Here is a 16,731-nt window from a genome sequence, read left to right as displayed (position 1 = left end):
GCAGACGCTTAACCACTGTGCCACCCAGGCACCCCCAAATATATTACATTTTTAAGTAAAACATTTAACTGTCCTTTCCTTTAATTAACTGAGTGGGAAAACCACTCTTGAAAGGATTGACAGAGTTTAGATAATTGTAAATAGAATACAAGATTTGCAGTTATCTCAACTTGAGAGAAAGCTACATTTTTGGACGTTATCTTAATAAATGTTAATTTAAAAACCTAGAGAGCCACACGTCATGTTATCTGTGGCCCTAGGAGATACCCCAACCCTCCAGTTGCCACCTTCCCATTCCCAAGTATCGGCACGCCCCTTGGCTCATCCCTCACCCCACAGTCCTTTAGGTCTTCTAGCTCTCTGACCAACCTCTGGCAGCAGGAAATACCCTATCTGTGGCCCCACTCTCCCTGCACAGCTGCAGATCCCTTAATGATAACTGCTGGCAGCGCAGATCTCCTTGCAGATCCCAGACCCCTTTAAACTGAACTCATCTGACACTGCATTCACCACTCCCCCATCACCAACCCCATTGATTGGCCCGCCCTCCCTTTACTCTCGGTATTTGACGTCACCTAGTTTTCCTTCCCATCAAGGGCAAGGACTCTGGGTCAGGGCACACTACCTGACAACAGTAGGCACTCAAACACAAAGGCCAAATAAAATACAGGTGACGTGATACATGTCTTAGGATGCGTGGGAAGGGCAAGGCCCCATATCATGCTGATAGTAGTTCAGATCTCTTTGGCAGGCGAGCAGAATAGCTCCCACGTACTGAGCACCTCCTACGTGCCAGGCACTCTCAGGGATGTATATACATCCTCTAACTTAAAGGGGTGGCGCAGGGACGTTAAGCAAGTTGCGCGGTGTGACAGAGCCGGCACTCAGTCAAGTCCTGTGTGACCGCAGAGCCCACACCCTTAGCCCGCAGACTCCTTCCTCGGTGTTTGCCACCTCACCTCAGGGCAGACGCTTGCACACCAGCCGGATGGCTCTGACTGACTGTTAATGCAGTGGCATTACTGATGGGCCTGTGAAGGTTGAATGACACTAAACTCGTTTATAATCATTAGCAGATATTTTGTCATTTCCTTATAAAAGAACTCACTTCACCTTTTTAGACAGATCACAACGCCAAAGCTTAATGATTTCAAAGTTCAATACAGTCACTTACCGGAGATACCTCAGCAGAATCTGTTCTCCCCGCTTCCCTACTTGACCTTCTGCTGGTTTAGGAAAAATCCTTCTTGATCTTTCCATCCACTGCCTGGCCAAGAAAGATGCGTTTCACTCAAAGTGGACACCAGACGTGGGGTTTGGAGGACATGCCACCACAAGAGCACCTTTTAAGAAATAAAAATTGAGGAATCAGGGGCGCCTGGGTGGCACAGTCGTTAAGCATCTGCCTTCAGCTCAGGGCGTGATCCCGGCGTTCTGGGATCGAGCCCCCACATCAGGCTCCTCCGCTGGGAGCCTGCTTCTTCCTCTCCCACTCCCCCTGCTTGTGTTCCCTCTCTTGCTGGCTGTCTCTGTCAAATAAATAAATAAATAAAATCTTTAAAAAAAAAAATTGAGGAATCATCCTTGTAACATTTCCTCCTTCCCTCTCCTTTGTACAGTCGGTAGAAACAAGGCTCCTTTGTCACCCCCAGCACACAATTCATTAGAGTGATCAAACTAGAACTGCTATCTTATCTGCAGCCACCCCACCCAGAGCCCCACCCCATCACCCCTTGGGAGAATAAACCCTCCAAATTCAGGCTGCCAGGTGCAAGCTGAAAATTGAGACAATCAGGATTTTTGCTCAAAATACACGTATTTTTTAAATAATGAGCATTCTAGTCTGTAGCTCTCATTCCTGAATTAACTCTGTCCCACCCCAAGCTAGTGTGCTCCTTTTGTTAAGATTCTTGAAGTTGGGGAACTTTCGTCTGGTTCTCTTCAGGAAACTATGGATAAAACTATGCCGCCTTTACCAGTGTTTACAAAGATCAGTTCCCTTGAATTCTTCTATTTGAGTCACATTTGCAAACTTGAAAACTGAAAAGAGTCTAGATAAAGATATCATAATCACATGCGTAGTGCCACAGAATAGATTTCTAGAGAAGGGATTATAGTGATGGGCACTTTTTTCTAATAATGTTTAACTAGAGCATGAGGAATTTTAATTTCTAGAAGTGCTCATGATGGTAGCCAAAACTCAATTTTAATTAGAGCAAAATAATTTTTCCTCAACTATAAAGAATAAAAGAAAGGAACTGTTTTATGTGAGGTGGAAAATAACCACAAAACCAAAATAAGGTATACTGCTGCATTCAGATAACATAGGAGTTCAGGAGAAACTGGCCTCATTCTCTCAAGTGCACAGACCAGAAGCTGAACATTTACCACATATTTTGATGCTACTTATGACCATAACCTGAGGATGATTAATGTCCTCATTCTCCAGATGGGGCGATAAAGACACTAGTTTATCCAAACTGATGTGAGACTCCTTCATCCTGAGTCTTCTTTAAATTTCTCTGTGGCCACAGAAATCACTGCTGTATTCCTTAATCTCTCAACAGATAACATGGTGCCTGTTTCTGTAACCCAAAAGCTATGCCCCTTCAACATCTTACTCTTCATTACTAGATAATGTAAATTCGCAAAGTTCACTTCATTTCCCATTTAATCTTCATGTGTTTCTATACGCACACAGTAGCCGTTACAACAGGGTAACACAGTGGGGAAAAGCAGAAGCTTTTAGACGCTCCTGGGTTCAAGTGCCAGCTTTAGAGCCTCTCAGCATCTGAGCCTCCATCTCTTTGTAAAATTGGGGAAAATATTTGTGCCAACACGTAGATGGTATGATGGTTGGCCTAGAAGCTGGGAATCAAGTCAGCGCACGCACATGAAGAAATCATGCTTGTTAATTTGTTTGACTTCTGTAATCGGAAAACCATTCCTGAAGATATATGTGAAAAATAATGAAGTGTATCGCTTTGTAATAGCCACTCGTGAGAACGGCCACCATCAAAAAGATGGGCAAGAACAAGTGTTTGCAAGGATATGGAGAAATTGGAACCTTCACACGTCGCTGGTGGGAATGTGAAATGAAGCATCCACTTTGGCAACCAGCCCGGCAGTTCCTGAAAAGGTTAAACATGGGGGCGGGGGGGGGGGGGGCTTGGTGGCTCCATCTGTTGAGCATCTGACTCTTGGTTTCAGCTCAGGTCGTGATCTCAGGAGTCGTGAGATCGAGCCCCACATGGGGCTCTGTGCTGGGCATGGGGCCTGATGCAGGGCTTCTCTCGAAGCCCTAGATGCAGACCTCTTGGAAATAATGGGCTCTAAGGGAGATGCTGCCCAGATCTCCAGGCCTGGGAGGCGCTGAGAATCACGCCCTCCCCAGAGCAGTCTCATGGCGTGGGGCTGATCTAATATGTCAGGTGAATATAGTAGCTCATTCTTTGTCAAGGCAAAAAAAAAAAAAAAAAAGGATTATTTGGCTTAAGTCCACCAAACTAAGGTTAGCCCGTAAGGGAACAAATAACTTCCCCAAGCTTTGAATTGCCCTTCTAGTCCAGAGCTAAAATGATTGTAAATATTTTTCAGATAAGGAGTCGGCCCTCTTACGCTTCTGTTTGTTCACAGTAGAAATACTTATTGGTAACTTGCCTTATAAAATGACTATCCTGAGTTGGCCTTTTAGTACAAGGAAATGAACTGATGGTAAAGTGTGCAACTTTCTGTAGGGAACCCATTTCCACAAAGAAACCTAACTAGAAACAATCTTCTCTTAACTCCCTCAGCACTTTCCACATCTCCCTCCGTCAAGGCTTATCCATTATTTTCATTGCTGGTTATTCTTTTACATGAAAGTGTTTTATTTTCTCATGTGGTTGTAAATTTTTTCTCAAAGTATGTCTCATAAATGTCTTTTTATCTCCCACGGCACTTTATGGAAGGTCGAGCCTTAAATATTTCTTGAGGAATTATTTGCCAGGAGGCATGGGTGGCCTTCCCGCAGTGTGGGCACTGGTGAGCGAATTTCTCAGTCCTTCCTGTCTTTCTGAAGGCTCAATCAGAATCACCCTGTCCACCATAAAGCAGTAAAGAGCAGCTTTTTTGGAGCAAAATCAAAACATGAGGCAGGTTGCTTAACGGGGAGGCGGCTGTTCCTTGTCCCTGTCTTTCATGGTTTCCACAAATTGGAAACACTTTAGAATCAAACATTTAAAAACAAAAAGCTACACTCCCAGGGAGTGTCCGCCCATTTTCGGTATCATGAGGCTTACATGTTGGCTACACCTGGGAGATGTGAGAAACTGCATCATTGGGGTCTGGTAAACCGAAGGACCTTTTGGCCTGTTTTCTTTTCCGCCAGGAGTAGTTACGACACACTTCTCCTGTTGGACTCTTGGTCCCACTTCAAAGGCCTTTTAGGCTCAGGCATGCGTTTGGTCCCTCTATGGCACCAGTGTCACTGGGATGGATAGTTCTGTTCATGGCCGGTCTACGTCAGTTGGGAAGAGTCCGTTCAAGACCTGGCCCTTTTTTTTTTTTTTTTTTTTTGAGTTCTTCATCTTATTGAATGCAAGAGTTCTGGGTACAAATGTTTGGTTAATTACATGATATGTGTATGTTCCAAACACAGATCTTCTGTTATTAAAAAAAAAAGTTACACACCCATGTGTATCTCCAGAACTTTGCCCAATATAACATCCTCTCTATATTCAACTTCTCAAATGGGTGGTTCATCTCAAAGGGTGCTAAATTTCAGCAAATAAATGTGTATTTTTTTTTTTTTAAGATTTATTTAGAGAGAGAGAGTGCACACATGAGCAGGGGAGAGGGGCATAGGGAGAAAGAGAGAGAGAGAAAATCTCAAGTGGACTCCACACCCAGCGTGGGGCCCATCTGTCCTGGGGCTCGATCCCACAACCCTGAGATCATGACCTGAGCCAAAATCAAGAGTTGGACACTTAACCAACTGAGCCACCCAGGGACCCCAACTGCATGTTTCTAAGGACCCCAAACCTTTCTTTGTAACCCTGCTCACTTACTTTCTTCATAAAAGTTCTTCCCATTGAGTTTTAGATGTGTCCTTCCCAGACCTTCATCAACAAATTAACTGGCTATTTCACAAAAGATGTTCTACAAACTCAGAGTTTGTCGTCTGGAAAAGGGAAGTTCAGGTATTAATCAGATAATCAATCAATGTAAGCATTCAGTAGTAATAAGTGCAACGTGACTCAGTAGTGGAGGGATTTGACCCAGTAAGGAAGGGAAGGGAAAGAAACTTCTCAAGGAAGATAAGGGGAATTAACCAGGAAGAAGCTACAGCAGGAGCAAAAGCTCTTTAGCAGGCAGGAGTGAAATAATAATGTGGGTCTAAAAGAAGATCAGTGAAGATGGGACAGGAGATGGTTCAAGACAAGCTTGAAGATAGGAGTAGGAATATTGTCTTCTAGTCTTGGGAGTAATGGGAAGCTCCTAAAATGTCTTTGAAAAATCAGGGAGCTGGCATGACCCAGCCTGTGCTTGGCAGAGACTGTTCTGGTGGTATTTGTGCAGGACGGGTTGGAGAGTACCCTCTGGTGTGGGCACACCCACCAGAAAGGTTTTGCAGCAGGACTAAGCGAGAGACGGTACGTTTGGTCTGGGTCTCAGTGGCAGTTCAGTAGAGAGACGTGAACGAGTTCAAGAAGTATTTCAAAGATACCGTCATCAGATTAAAAGGATTATCCATCAAGACCAAGTGGGATTCATCCCTGGAATGCAAGGGTGGTTCAACATTCGCAAATCTATCAGTATCTTAGATTTTATCCAGAAAGAAAAATTCAAAAATCATATGATCCTCTCAATTGATGCAGAAAAAGCATTTGACAAAATACAGCATCCTTTCCTGATTAAAATCCTTCAGACTGTAGGGATAGAGGGTACATTCCTCAATTTCATAAAAACCATCTATGAAAACTACAGCGAATATCATTCTCAACGGAGAAAAGCTGAAAGCCTTTCCCTTAAAATTAGGAACACGACAAGGATGCCCACTCTCGCCATTATTATTCAACGTAGTACTAGAAGTCCTTGCAACAGCAATCAGACAACAAAAAGGGATAAAAGGTATCCAAATCGGCAAAGAAGAAGTCAAACTGTCTCTCTTCACAGATGACATGATACTCTATATAGAAAACCCAAAAGACTCCACCCCGAAACTACCAGAACTTATAAAACAATTCAGTAATGTGGTGGGATACAAAATCAATGCTCAGAAATAAGTTGCATTTCTATACACGAACAATGAGACTGAAGAAAGAGAAATTAGGGAATCCATTCCATTTACAATAGCACCAAAAATCATACGTTATCTTGGAATTAACTTAACCAGAGATGGATCTATATTCTAGAAACTACAAATCACACTTGAAAGACATTGAAGAAGACACAAAAAGATGGAAAAATATTCCATGCTCATGGATTGGAAGAATAAACATAGTTAAAATGTCTATGCTACCCAGAGCAATCTACACTTTCAATGCCATCCCGATCAAAATACCAATGACATTTTTCAAAGAACTGGAACAAACAGCCCTTAAATTTGTGTGGAACCAGAAAAGACCCCGAATCTCCAAGGAATTGTTGAAAAGGAAAAACAAAACTGGGGGCATCACGTTGCTGGATTTTAAGCTATACTACAAAGCTGTGATCACAAAGACAGCATGGTACTGGCACAAAAACAGACACATAGACCAATGGAACAGAATAGAGAACCCAGAAATGGACCCTCGGCTCTTTGGGCAACTAATCTTTGACAAAGCAGGACAAAACAGTGGAAAAAAGACAGTCTCTTCAATAAATGGTGCTGGGAAAATTGGACAGCTACATGCAAAAGAATGAAACTTGCACTCTCTCACACCATACACAAACTCCAAATGGATGAAAGACCTCGATGTGAGACAGGAATCCATCAAAATGCTAGAGGAGAACATAGGCTGCAACCTCTACAACATCGGCCACAGTGACTTTTTTCATGACACATCTCCAAAGGCAAGAGAAACAAAAGAAAAAATGAACTTGTGGGACTTCATCAAGATAAAAAGCTTCTGCACAGCTAAGGAAACAGTCCAAAAAACTAAGAGGCAGCCCACGGAATGGGAGAATATATTTGCAAATGACACTACAGATAAAGGACTGGTATCCAAGATCTACAAAGAACTTCTCAAACTCAATACACAAGAAATAAATAAACAAATCATAAAATGGGCAGAAGATATGAACAGACACTAAAAAAAAAAAAAAAAAGAAATGGCTAACAGACACATGAAAGAATGTTCAGCTTTCTTCCCCTACCGATCATCCTAGTTCTTATGTTCCATAGATGAGAGAAATCATATGATAGTTGTCTTTCTCTGCTTGACTTATTTCACTTAGCATTATCTCCTCCAGTGCCGTCCATGTTGTAGCAAATGTTGAGAACTCGTTCTTTCTGATAGCTGAGTAATATTCCATTGTATATATGGACCACAACTTCTTAATCCAGTCATCTGTTGAAGGGCATCTCGGCTCCTTCCACGATTTAGCTATTGTGGACATTGCTGCTATGAACATTGGGGTGCATATGGCCCTTCTCTTCACTACGTCTGTATCTTTGGGGTAAATACCCAGTTATCATATGGTTTCACTCATTTATGGAACATAAGAAATAGGAAGATCGGTAGGAGAAGGAAGGGAAGAAAGAAGAGGGGGTAAACAGAAGGGGGAATGAACCATGAGAGACTGTGGACTCTGGGAAACAAACTGAGGGCTTCAGAGGGGAAGGGGGTGGGGGATTGGGATAGGCCAGTGATGGCTATTAAGGAGGGCACATATTGCATGGTGCACTGGGTATTATATGCAAGTAATGAATCATGGAACGTTGCATCAAGAACTGGGGATGTACTGTATGGTGACTAATATAACAAAATAAATATTATTAAAAAAAAGATACAGTCATCAGGAACTGGTGATGGATTGGAAATAAAATGTGAGGGAAAGACAGGTATCAAGGATGACACACAAATTGTAGGAATTGTGCTCATGTGTTTATCAGCCCATCTGAGAAGTCCTGCAGCAAAGAAACCTGGCTAACTAAACCAGCAGGTCCCAAGTTCATGTGAGCCTGGAATCCCCCTGCTCTTTTTCTGCGGACAGTTACTAAACTTCCTGGGAACTCTGAGTTAGCCAATGTGGGCTTTTACTTTGAACAATTCCAAATATTCTTTGCGCTGTTTTGTTGTTGTTGTTTTTGTTTTTTGGGTTTTTTTTGAAACCCCTCTATTAGACTGCTCAGGCTACGCTAACAAAACGCCACAGACCAGGGGGCTTAAGCAACAGAGATTTATTTTCTCACAGTTCTGGAGACCAGAAGTCTGAGATGAAGGTGATGGCAGCTTTGCTGCTCCCGAGGCCTCTCTCCTTGACTTGCAGGGGGGCACGCTCTCGGGGTGCTCATCCCTCGGGTCTGTGTGCTGTCTGTGTGCCCTGGTCTCTTCTAATAAGGACACCAGTCAGATTGGACTAGGGCCCACCAGAATTGTCTCGGTTTACCCTAATTACCTCTTTAAAGGTCTTTCCTGAATGCAGTCTGCACTGCTGTTCTGAGGTTCTGAGGGTTATAGCTTTAACATATGAATGGGTGGGGGTGGGGGTGGGGAGAGAGTTGAGCCCAGAACAGCCAGAGACAGAAAGTTCTCTTCTAGAGCTGGCCCTGCCTTTGAGCCTCCACAGCTGACACCACATCCAGAGTCTGGTGCTCCAGTGTCAGGAAGAGTCATGCTGAAATGTCTCCATCATCAGCACCCCCAGTCCACGCAGTGGCAAGACTGTTGTACTCAGGCCTGTTAGCAATCCTATTAAAACAACAACAACAACAAGTAAGGAAAATGCAACATTCAATATTCCTCCGATCAGCCCCATTTTGGATCCCGAAGACATAGATATTAGTGGAGTTTTCTGGATTTTTCTTCTAACCAGGTGAGACCAGCATTTCACCTTGAGGACACAGAGCAGCCAGGCACAGGTGAGCAGCAATCTGCTCGGCCACACTGTGCCCGCCGCCCGTAGTGGGGCATCCGTGAGGGGAGGCCTCCTGTAGGCGGGGTGCGGGGTGCAGATGGGGGCAAGCAGTTTGTGAGATGCTCTCTCTCTGCTCAGAAAGCAGATCGTTCGACTTTTCTGTTTCTTCTGGGAGAATGGCTGAGGTGATGATGCCGACAGGTGATTCTGTCTTTTAAAAAACAAAAAACAAAACCAGAACACTCTGCCTGTAAACGTAAGCCAGTCCCTTATTTCCCACCAGCACGCTGGGGCCACACAGACGTATTGGATCAGCAACTCCTAAAATCCAGCCGAGAAGTGAAGATTTTATTATCTTGTATACTATTTTATATTCTGTATTCTCCACCAAAGTCACCTTCAGTTTTCCTGTGTACCTAGTTTCGTCCACGCTTTTACATGTCATCACGTCATCTTTATTGGAGTTAAGTCCCAGATGAATCACGAACCAATGAAAACTGCCTGCTTCTTTGCTGATTATAGACAGTTTGTGTTAGGGAATGAGCCAAAATTCCTTTTCCCCCTCAGTCCTCTTAAGTCTCAAAGTCTGTCAGCCGCTTTCTGGAACCTGGATATCACTAATTGAGTTTTTTCTGAAATGCATCCCTTGTATTATTCCAACAAGACAGGCAGAAAACGCTTGGTTTACACGTCAGTCAAGAATAGACTGCTTGGGGGCGCCTGGGTGGCACAGCGGTTAAGCGTCTGCCTTCGGCTCAGGGCGTGATCCCAGCGTTGTGGGATCGAGCCCCACATCAGGCTCCTCCGCTATAAGCCTGCTTCTTCCTCTCCCACTCCCCCTGCTTGTGTTCCCTCTCTCGCTGGCTGTCTCTATCTCTGTCAAATAAATAAATAAAATCTAAAAAAAAAAAAAAAAAAAAAAGAATAGACTGCTTGACAAGAATGGATGGTTTGGCCTGGCTTTCCAGAGAACCACCATTCTGTCCTTGATGACAGCACCAGAGGGTTCATGAAAAAAAAAACAGAACAGATTTCCCTGAAGTTGTTCACCACGGGACAGCTCTAGCTGGCCCAATTCTGGTATGTTCCCCCCATACATAGCCAGTACTAATGGGCGCTGTTTCGTGAATCAAGTTTGAATGTGGCCTCTCGCCATAGTTCAGAATAAAGTTCATAAAGAGACTCAGGTGTCTTTGTTCAAGGCTGGCTTCCTGTTTTGTTCCCAGTAGGTATTTACCTAATTCATCGATTCTTGCTAGTCCTATCCCCGCTGTGCCAGCGCTCCTAAGATCTTCCTAGTTCAAACCTGGCTTCAGCCACATTAGTGCCTTGGCATTTTGGCTGTCGTCTCCGTTGAAGCTCAAAGCCTCTGACTCCTGGTTGGAGGTGAAGGTATCCTGTCCCTGCTCTGTCCTCGCATGCGTGGCTCTGCAGGTGGCGGGAGTCGTGGGTGTGGGCAGCCTGGTAGTTACATTGTTTATTTACTAGTTTCACACAAAACCAAAGCAATCCCAGGCACGCCACCGCACAGCCTGGAGGGAACTAGATTCCGAAAAGCTTCAGTGAAACCACTTATTTATTGACCCTCAGAGACACTGAATCACTCTGCTGAGCAAGAAACGCTTAGACCCAACAAGGAAAAACCCAGCCTTTCAAACACCCGACCTTTGTCAAAGGTTTATTGAGAAGGGAAAGCCACAAAAGGGCTGGAGTTGCCAAATCCAGGCAGCTTTTGTCACGCTGCTCTGCCAGGTGACAGGATCCTACGGCGTCGGAAACGAGCTTCAGAAAAAAAGGGAAAAGGAACCAGGTTTATTCCTATGGGTTCAAGTTACTGTTCCTTTTTATGACTTACGGTGTGTATCTTCTTTCTAAAATGTATTTTCCTTCTCCCACTTCAGCCCCTTACACCCAAACATACACACACACCCCGTAGCTTCACAACACATTTGAATAATACGTTCTCCTAAAAATACCTACCATCACAGATGTCATCTTCCTCTTGGACATCTGCTTGTTCTAGTCTGTGACCGTCTGGAACTTCTGAAGATGTGACTCAGCCCAGAGCTTTTTGTTAAACAATCGAGAAAGCCGCTAATTTCTCTCCGTGACAAGAACGTGTAAAGTGATCAGCGCCGTGCCTGGGACGAGCTCCCGGGATCCAGAGATGGTGGGGGCGGTGGACACTGGTTGTCCCTGGATGGAGCTGATGCGTGTGGCATTTTAGGACCCATTCATTAACTTAGGGCAAGAACCCGACGAAATGCTTTGCTTGTGTTGAGGCAGACTTCTTTGCCCATAGATGAATGGAATGCTTCAAAAGGCAAAAGGAGATTCACCCACACACGTTCACGTTTCGCAGTGTGAAAATTACTCAAGCTACAGAGAAGTTGGAAGAATGGCTCACGAACCACGCTCAGCATCTAGAATCTGCCATTAACATTTTACATCTTTATCACACATTCAACCAGCTCGCTGTCCACCAACCCGTTTTTTTAACTGCATTGTTTAAACTATTTCAGGGTACTGCCGACATCAATTCGTTTCAAACATTACAGCATGTATTTCGTTAACCATGAGTTCAGTTTTTATTTATGGTTCTCTTTTTTCTTTTCCCTCTCCCCAACTTGTTCCTCTAGTATCAGTTACATTGAAACACACAAGTCTAAGGGTGAAATTTGGTGAGTTTGGGCAGCTGCGTGCAACCGTGTACCCCAACTCCCTATCAGGATATATGGAGAACATTAATATCGCCCCAGGAAAGTCCCCCTATCCCCTCAAAATCAGTCCTTGTCCCCACCTACATCGAGTTAGACACTCTTCTGATTTTTTTATCACCAGAGATTAGTTTGCTCAAAACTTCAAATAAATGAATCATACAATCCCGAGTCCTCTTTTGTGGAAGGCTGCTTTTACTCACAGTTTTTGAGTTTCATTCATGATGCTGCGTATTCTTTTTTATTGCTCAGTAGTACTTCATTTATAGTATTTCAGTGTATTATACTGTTGATGGACATTGAAATCATTTCCAGTCTGGGGCTATTATGAACGAAGCTGCTGTCAACACTCTGGGACAAGTCTTTATGTGGATATATATGTTTTCCTTTCTCTTGGGTAAATATCTAGGAGTCAGATTGCTGAATCATAAGGTTGCTCCATATCCTTCATATCCATGCCTCCTGGGCTCAGATTTTCTCGGAGTAGCAACTCGCAATACTTTCAAGTCCAGAATATTCTTTTCCATATACACTAGCAGAACAAGGGGCAATAACAGTTGTTTTTAGACTCTGGATGTTCTCATCCTTTTGCTTGTGGATGGTGCATATCCCAACCACTGTGTTAAGACATGTTGGTATATGGGGCATTGGTGGGAGAGACAGTTCTTTGGATTGTAGGTAACTCTCGTTTTTAAGTAGCCTCTACTGCACAAATACTGTAGTGATAGTAGACTCTCCATCATTTGGATATTATTCACCGTGTATGTCAAGCAGAGAAAAGCAAATTGAGAACCTCTTCCTTCTATCCATGGGCTAATTGCGGAATTCTCTTAGTCCCTCAGCATTGCTTAACTACATCTTTCCCTGCAGTTCTCTGTCATCTTCTGTTGCATCCATTTTAAACCTCTCTGATCAGATCTCAGACCCGGTCACCTTCCATCCCTCACTCTTCACCCTACTTCACGTTAGCGGTGCTTAGCCACGGTCCCTTTTGCCCCCTAAGTGACAACGTCTTTGATTGTCTTATAGTCAGGATGGATGCTGCCAGGCCCCAGCAGGACAAGACTGCTGAAATTCCTACAATGCAAAAGACTGGTTCCCTGCAAGGAAGAAGTATCCATCCAAAAATGTCAATAGTGCTGAGGTTTAGAAACCCTGCTTTACAAGGAAAATAGAAGACTTCTTAATAGGCTTCTTAACATGTCTTATGCTATGGGCTGTTTTATCAGTCTGTTGAAGCCTGTGGACCCCTTCTCAGAATAATACTTGTAAATGCATAAAATAAAATACATTGTGACAGAAATATAGTTACTGAGGTTAAAAACTTGTGATATGGTTATATGTGCTTCTTTATAAATGCATTAAAGAACAAGGTCTAGCAGCAAGTCTAATAACTGTGATAGTTATGAGGATAAACAGTATTTTGAAATCTGTAACAGCTCTTAATGTAATACGCAAACATCTGTGATTTCTGTTAGAGACAAAGTCACGGGAACTGCCCATGAGGCTGTAGTTTGATGCCTACCTTCAGAATGGAAGAAAATGCCAAATTTTCGTTAGTGGTTAGTGAAGAAGTAATGCAGCTTTTTCTCATTTAAGTTCACAGATGCCCTGAATTGTATCCATGAACCCCTTGGGGCGCTGCGTACCCCAGCTTAAAAACTCCTACATTCAAGGAGGTGACCGTCACCAAAAAAACTCATTGATCTATATCTACACCCATCGTCTCTTCCTTCCCTCTTTCAAAGAAGAATAGATGTCCCTTGCTGCCAGAGTTGACTTGCAGAAAACAGAAATTACATTAGCTGTTTCCGGCGAAACGAAATCTCATCCAGGGAACAGGTTGCTTACTGCCATATCCCTGGACTAGCAAGCCCAATGACACAAACAGTGCCACCCCAGAACGGACTCTTCCAGGAACCTGCTTCCTTTTACACAATCAAAAAGGAGGCGGACTAGACATGAGCAGTGGAACGCTGTCTGAGCGGGTCGTAGCCGGTGAGCGGCCACGGGTGGTGGCCACACAGTCACGCCACGCCTGATGGCTCCGCCTCGGCCAAAACACAGTGCCCGGCATCGTGCCTTTTGGTAGCAACAAAGCACCTGCACGCTGCAGCAGGACCAGAGAGAGACCCAGCGTGCCCACTGAGGACTGGCCGGCAGAAAAAGGCAGAGAAAAGCAGAAGTGGTGTCGGTGCGCCTCCCACCTCACTTCCTTCCACTTTCTCGTCTCGTGGAGGGTTGTCTGAATCTGTCTGTGGGGAAGCCTCCTGCGAGAGAGGCTGGGAGCTGTTCCTTCCCTCTGTCTAGCCCCCGCAGGACGGGAAGGTGCCGAAGATGAAGACACTGAGTCCCTGAAGGTCCACCGTAGTCCCGCCCCCCATCTCCCACCTAAGGCTCCTTAATACTTGGCTCTTCCCTCCACCTGCTGAGGGACCTTAATACTTACGCACTTTCCTCTGTCCTCTGCTCCTTCCTTCCAACTGTCTCCTGCCAACATACCCAGATAATCTGGAAGCTCTCCCAACGTCAGCAGTCCTCCCCTTAATCCTACTTCCTTCGTCTCTCACCTTCCATTCACAGACCACTTCCTTCTAAGGGGTGGGTTGTTGTTGTTTTTTCTAATATATTTTTTAAGATTTTACTTATTTGAGAGAGAGAGCAAGCTTGAGCAAGGTGGGGGAGGAGCAGAGGGAGAGGGAGAAGCAGACTCCACACTGAGCAGGGAACCTGATGCGGGGAGATCCCAGAACTTGGAGATCACAACCCAAGCCGGAGACAGATGCCCAACCGACTGAGCCACCCAGGTGCCCCTAAGAGTTGTTAGGCTTAGTGTTTCCTCTTCCTCACCTCCTACTCCTGGTTAACCAACCACCATCTAGCCTCCAGATTCACTACTGCAAAAAACTTGCCTTTTCCAAGTTACCAGTTACATCCTTGGTGCTCAATCTAAGAGACATTTACAGGCACACCTTGCTTTACTGTCCTTCTCCTTCCTGCACATTGCAGATGATGTGTTTTTTTACGGACTGAAGGTTTGTGGCAACCCTGTGTGGAGCAAGTCTGTTGGCACCATTTTTCCAACAGCATTTTCTCACTTTGGGTCTCTGTGTCATATTTTGTTTCAAAATATGTTTCAAACTTTTTTTATTATTATTGTATTTGTTATGGTAATCTGTGATCAGTGATTATGACTTGCTGAAAGCTCAGGTAATGGTTAGCATTTTTTTTTAAGAGAGAGAGAGTACTCATGTAAGAGCAGGAGCAGCGGGGAGGGACAGAGGGAAAGGGAGAGAGACGATCGGAGGCAGGCTCTAAGCCCAGCACAGAGACAGCCCGATGTGGGGCTCGATCCCACAACCTCGAGACCATGACCTGAGCCGAAATCAGTAGTCGGATGCTAAACCAGCTGAGCCACCCGGGCACCCCAGTGGTTAGCATTTTTTAGCCATAAAGTATTCCTTAGTTAAAGTATGGGGGCTTTAGACATAATGCTGTTGCACACTTTGCAGGCTACATATGGGGTAAACACCACTTTTATACGCACTGGGAAACTAAAAATTCATTTCACTTGCTTTATTGCAGGATTCGCTTTACTGAGGTGTTCTGGAACCCATCCTGCAATATCTCTGAGATATGCCTATACAGTCCTTTCCTTACTTGACCCTTGAATGTCATTTAACAACACTGGCAAATCCTTACTCCCTAAAACACTTTACCTGCTTCCATTACTACACTTACTTCTCTTTAATTATTTTCAAACAAAAGATCTCACATATTTATTACTGAACCAGCCTTCTAATACAGAGGCATAGAAACAAAGAGAAAAAAGCCATTTTCCCAATGAGACTTATCTGACTGCCCAGCTAGTAGTAGTATTTTCAGCTTGATACAGAGAGATAGATGCTCGTGACCTTAATATAGCATAAATATTTAGGCAGTTCTTATAAACCCAGTTGGGTTCTTCTCCAATGTCTCCTCTTGGAGTCATACCAAATTTTCTTACCAGGTTTCATGTGAATCCATTGCAGAATACACAATCCTGTTTTTGTTTCTTGGCCAGAAACCCTGGATCCTGAAAGTCTTGTGAGAAGACATGGCAAGGAATAGAGTCAACCCTCTTTTTTTTTTACCCCCTACTCTTCTGACTGGAATTTGTGAATCTCCTTTGTGATTCTTTTGATTTTTTGCTTCGTTTTTAGGTTTTTTGTTTTGTTTTGTGTTTTAACATTAAGTGGTGTTCTTCAGGAATCAGGTTTTTCTTTAACTCTATATACTCACTGTCTCTATTTTCTTATTCAGTCTCATGGCCCTATTTATTAGCTATGTTGTTGATAACTATGAAATGAGTATATCAAGGCCGCAGCTCTTTCCTAAGCTTTCGGCCAATGTATGCAGCTGCCAGCTGAACACCTACTTTTGAATGTTTATCAATCACTTTAGATATGGAATATAACAAAGTGAAATCGTCTACGTACGCCCAAGCCTGCCCTCCTTATTCCTGTCACTCAGAGATAGAGTGTCCAGTCCTTGTTTACCTAAGATGCTTCCAATTCAACACTTGTCCTTTCATAATTCGTATAAGTGCTGCCTTTATAAAGTGACCCAATTAGTGCTGCACTTGAAAACTCGCATTAGAACTTCATTTGGGCACCAGTTTATGCAAATAACTCTTTAAAGAGGAGGATAGAAAGAGAATATTTTCTTTCATGAGGAGGATTTTTAAAACACATCGTATACTTTGCAACACGCTGGAGAAAACTAAAAACAAAGCAAAAATTAAAAGCAGTCTGAAGTCTGATAATAAAGGAAATAACCAGAAGGCATTAAGAAAATGGCGAAATAAGATAACAAAAGAGAGATTCAGCATATAGCATAAATGGAAACTGTTTAAACTTCTCTGTTAGAAGGCAGAGACTTTGGGGCCTCTGGGTGACTCAGTCGGTTAAGCATCTGCCTTCAGCTCAGGTCA

The 16,731-nt window shown here is 43.8% G+C and overlaps 1 protein-coding gene across 1 annotated transcript in view; it reads left to right on the top strand.

Moving 5' to 3' along the window:
* The first annotated feature begins 2,169 nt into the window (after positions 1–2,169).
* CUNH4orf19 (chromosome unknown C4orf19 homolog) overlaps positions 2,170–16,731 on the top strand; it is a 65,918-nt gene continuing 51,356 nt past the window's right edge. Inside the window, exon 1 of the mRNA XM_008701378.2 lies at positions 2,170–3,139. The gene's annotated coding sequence lies outside the window, so the exon portion shown is untranslated. The remainder of the gene's footprint in view (positions 3,140–16,731) is intronic.

This window comes from Ursus maritimus, unplaced genomic scaffold (assembly GCF_017311325.1).
Source record: "Ursus maritimus isolate PB19 unplaced genomic scaffold, ASM1731132v1 scaffold_8, whole genome shotgun sequence".
In the NCBI taxonomy this organism is placed as follows: Eukaryota; Metazoa; Chordata; class Mammalia; order Carnivora; family Ursidae; genus Ursus; species Ursus maritimus.
The sequence above is the reverse complement of the archived record's forward strand: the minus strand, read 5'-3'. Positions and strand labels throughout refer to the sequence as shown.